Source organism: Solanum pennellii, chromosome 2 (assembly GCF_001406875.1).
Source record: "Solanum pennellii chromosome 2, SPENNV200".
NCBI classification, from domain to species: Eukaryota; Viridiplantae; Streptophyta; class Magnoliopsida; order Solanales; family Solanaceae; genus Solanum; species Solanum pennellii.
The window spans coordinates 38,016,658-38,021,768 of NC_028638.1; the positions used below are offsets into that span (position 1 = coordinate 38,016,658).

Sequence of the window (5,111 nt, forward strand, 5' to 3'; positions counted from 1 at the left end):
ATATATATATATATATATATATATATATATATATATATATATATATATGTATGTATGTATGTATGTATGTATATATATATATATATATAAATTATGCAGTTTACCTCCCATATAGGCATCCAAATAGGACTGAACCCTTTGTCAGGCTATTGTTTCCTCAAAATTTTGAAGTAAGACATCAGTTTTTCCACAATATCATTTTTTTTTTGTTGTATGAAGAATTTTAGGGCCAAAACAAATCATTGATCAATCATACTACTTTTTACCTATTACTTTCCTTATTTGAGCATTCAACTCTCTCGTATACTTTTACCTCCATAACTTGTGCAAAAAGCACGGGGGAAGTATAATTGTGGGGAAGTATAATTTGATCCAGTAGATGTTGAATTTAATTCTGTGTAGTCTTAAATAGACATGCAGGGAAAGATGGAACATTTTTCTGTTATATCTGGTAATTCTTTCAATACTCAAGTTGGATTCTATACTTCCTATTAATGAAAAAGAAAAGAGCGATGGAGGTGGTGGATATGTTTTCATGAATCTCTTTTGACGCAAGATCTTATCCTTCTACATTCCAAATTTTGCTGAGGAAGTAACCAGTTGAGATACCCATATTGCATAAACATACACAAGCTGCTAATGGGGTTTCAATCTTTACTCTTTATCTCCATATTTTCCTGCTAATAGGGCCTAGCTTATACACATTTTTACAAAGAACTACCAATAGGACATTTGCAAGCACTCATTGGACATTGAGCGCCCGACATACACCAGTATTAACCGTCTTATTTCACAGGTTATCTCTTCACTTACTGCTTCTTTGAGGTTTGATGAAGCCCTAATGTTTATGTCAATGAATTCCAGACCAACCTTGTTCCCTACCCCAGGATTCATTTTATGCTTTCTCATCCGATGCTTCTGTCATTTCAACCGAGAAGGCCTACCATGAGCAGTTGTCACTTGCAGAGATCACCAACAGTGCTTTTGAGCCATCTTCCATGATGGTCAAGTGTGATCCTCACCACGGGAAGTACATGGCTTGCTGCCTTAAGTTCCGTGGTGATATTGTGACAAAGGATGTGAATATTGTTGTGGCTACTAAGCGCACCATCCAATTTGTTGACTGGTGCCCTACTGGATTCAAGTGTGGTATCAACTATCAGCCAACATGTTCAAGGTGCAAAGGTATGTATGTATGATTTCCAACTCAACCAATGTTGCTGAGGTCTTCTCACGCATTGAGCACAAATTTGATATGATGTATGCCAAGCGTTCTTTTGTGCACTGGTATGTTGGTGAGGGTATGGAGGAAGGTGAGTTCAGTGAAGCACGTGAAGATCTAGCAGCTTTGGAAAAGGATTACAGGAGGTTTGGTGCTGAACTGGAAGAAGGAGGCGATGATGATCACGAGGAATACTAAAACCCCCACACAAATTTATACAAGAAACCCCTAACCAACATACAGAAACAGAGACCATCATTTCCCTTGCATACACAAATTTTTACAAGAAACCCCATAACCAGCTTTCACAAACAGAGACCATCACTTTAATCACAAAACCCACCTACATTTCCCTTGCATACAAAAATTTATATAAAAAACCCCATAACCAACATACAGAAACAGAGATGGGTAATCAAAAGAATACACAAACGAAGAAGATAAAACCCATCACTCAAATTATTTTCCTACAGTAAAAAAAACACATACATAATAAACAAGGGAAAAGGGTCAAATATGCCCCTAAACTATTAGAAAATGTCTAGATATACCCTCCGTTTAAAATTTGGTTCACTGATGCCTTCGCCATCCAACTTTTGGTTCAAATATGCCCTTATGGGCGTTATTTGCCATGTTGGACATATCCAACTCATTTTTCATTTCTTTAAATGCCACATGGAATTGCCATGTCATTTTGGCCTTACCACATAACATTTATATGAAAATGGAAAGATATTCGGACTTATAAACACCTAATCCGACCCATAAATCAACCCCCTTTTAAATAAATTATCCGACCAATTTTCAATAATTTTGTTTAATTTTAATTTTTTTTAATAAATTTCGAAAATGAGTAATTGATTAATGAAAAAATAGAAAAATATGAAATAAGTATAAAATTAATGCCAAAAATTCATAAATAATTATAGTAACCTTAAATTCAATTTAAACACTTTTTTAAAAAAAATTATTTTTTTCGATAAATCCCGAAATGAGTAATTGATTAATAAAAAGTATGAAAAAAAATATAAAATTAACGCAAAAATTAAAAAATAAATACAGTAACCTTAAATTCAATAATTTCAACATTTTTTTAATTTTTAATTTTTTCGACAAATCCCAAAAATGAGTTTATTAACAAAAAAATATGAAAAAATATAAAAATTACGCAAAAAATTCACAAATAAAAAATAGGAAAATATGAAAAAAATAAAAAATAAAAAAAATGTTGAAATTATTGAATTTAAGTTTACTATATTTATTTATGAATTTTGACGTATATTTTTTATTTTGTTTTCATATTTTTACCTTTTTATTAAAAAAATTACTCATTTTCGGGATTTGCTGAAAAATATAAAAATTTTATAAAAATTGTAGATTGAAATGTTACTATATTTATTTGTGAACTTTTGGCTTTAATTTATATTTTTTTCATACTTTTCATATTTTTTGTTAATCAATTACTCATTTTCGAGATTTATCAAAAAATAAAAAACTTTAAAAAAATTGAAATGTTAGATTTAAGGTTACTTTATTTATTTGTGATTTTTGGCGTTAATTTTATATTTTTTTCATATTTTTCCTATTTTTTATTAATCAATTACTCATTTTCAGGATTTGCCGCAATAATAAAAATTAAACAAAATTGTTAAAAATGGGTCGAATAGTGAATTTAAAATAGCTGATTTATGTGTCGGATTAGGTGGTTATGAGTCAGAATATCTTTTCATTTTCATATAAATGTTATGTGGTAAGGTCAAAATGACATGGCAATTCCATGTGGCATTTAAAGAAATGAAAAATGAGTTGGATATGTCCAACATGGCAACTAACGCCCATAAGGGCATATTTGGACCAAAAGTTGGACGGCGAGGGCATGAGTGAACCAAACTTTAAATGGAGGGTATATCTAGACCTTTTTGAATAGTTTAGGGGCATATTTGACCGTTTTCCCAATAAGCAAAGACCAAAAACAAAGAAACAATCACAAGTTTGGAGGAATGAGAAATTGAGTTTATGAGCAGAGACAGTGTATGATTCGAGTTATTCGAAAGTGCCCGCCGTCTTCAGCATTCAATTTTCCAGTCTCCAACCCCCATGAATTCGCAGCCATTTGCTTGTCTTCGAACTCGAAACGTTCAAAAATTCAAAACCCTTATTAAGAAAATAAAGAAGAAGAGAGCCGTTATCTGTATTGTGAAAAATGGAGTAATATATAGTACGTTAGTAGCGAACAATGTTTGGGACCGCTAAAATCATCGTTTCAAAATTTCGTGAATGAGTTTCACAAGACGTTTTCCTTGACTTCTTTTTTTTTCCAAATCAAATATTTTTAAGAATAATATAAATACTATGTTAATTCTGTCCTTTTGTTTAAATCTATACTTCACCAATTTTTATATAAATAATTGATTTACGTTCTTTTTGAGATTTAATTTCTCTTAAAATAATTTTCAAAAAAAAAGTTTCTCCATTATTCATATTTTTATTCTTGGAGTTAATTTTCCATCAATTGCATTATAAAATTACTTTTGTTTCATGAATGCCAGTTGAGAGAAAGAAATTTTTTGACAGAAATTTTTTGACGTATTTAATATTCTTTTGAGAAAAATAAAAGAAGATGAATGATATTTTTATTCTAAAAAGAAACACAAGTAATTTTTATAGAATATGTGTGAACATCCATACAAATAACTCTTTTAACTTAAAAATAAAACTTATTTTTTCATATAGAAGTGATTCTCCCTTAGTCTCAACATATATGATATACTTTAATGTCATATTTTATACTGATTAAAAATAATTCAATTATTAACCTCTGAAATGATTCATAGTCAGAAAATTATCTAAGATTGTTTTAGACCATAAATTTTAAAAATTTTCTTTTAAAAAGGAAAAATTATGTTAAATTAAACGATATCACATAAATTAAAACGGGATAATATTGTACATATAGTACAACATTTTGTCATATGATTTTGAAGTGATACTTCAAGGGATGGTTAGCAAAGTTTTGTCATTTTTGTTGGTCATTGCTCTTTAGATTGTCAAATAAGAAAATCCATAGATTCTCACTACTTTGAAAAAGTAATGATTCAAACAATGTTGATCCAATAGATTGCTAGTAGTAATTTGTTAAAGCAGTAGATATATGTTTCAATTAATAATAATTATTTTAAAAAGTCACTCAAATTTCATTTTTTTAAGAATCACTCTACAAGAGAAGAACTAGGTAAAAGATAAATAGTCTAAACGACGTAAGTTTTAGATCTATCAACAGGTGACCACAGATCATAACGTACCCTTCGCACAATAAATCTACTTTGAAGTTGACTTCTTTGCTTGGCCACTCGTCGAAATGTGTACGAGATACCATAGGGGCCCAATATCTCAATAACATCTTTGTCTAAAGGTTCGAAGGAGACTTCACATCCGAAACACACAAACATCTAAATACAAAGTTATTCAACGCATGATCGATCCAAGAACTAAGAGGGTAGAAGTCTTGTCTCAGGAAATGAGCTTGCTTGTTAGTGGTCATATTATTCGTCTAAGGGAAGATGCCTTTCCGGGGCCTATCCCCATTCGTCAATCACTTTCTTGAGTTGATGTTTAACTTGCACCAAAATCCATATCTATGTTCACTAAACTTGCTTTCTTTTTTTCTTTCATCAAAATCGACCTCAACAAACATCTCTTTCATTTTCGGCTCTTCCCATTCCATACCATAAATAGACATCTTTGCTTCATCGGTATTGGCACTAAAGGCTCTACCCCGCCCACCAGTCCTTTATGGAGTTAGCCAACTATAAATATGTTGAATGCCTTGAATTGGACCCGTTACAAACAGAAAGGACGGGGGTCTCGCTGCCCGGTCAGCGAGTCGGGG

The 5,111-nt window shown here is 31.2% G+C and overlaps 1 pseudogene across 1 annotated transcript in view; it reads left to right on the plus strand.

Moving 5' to 3' along the window:
• LOC107011128 overlaps positions 1–1,443 on the plus strand; it is a 3,148-nt pseudogene extending 1,705 nt beyond the window's left edge. Inside the window, exon 2 of the transcript XR_001455817.2 lies at positions 728–1,443. The product of XR_001455817.2 is annotated as a tubulin alpha chain-like (transcript). The remainder of the gene's footprint in view (positions 1–727) is intronic.
• The last annotated feature ends 3,668 nt before the right edge of the window (positions 1,444–5,111 follow it).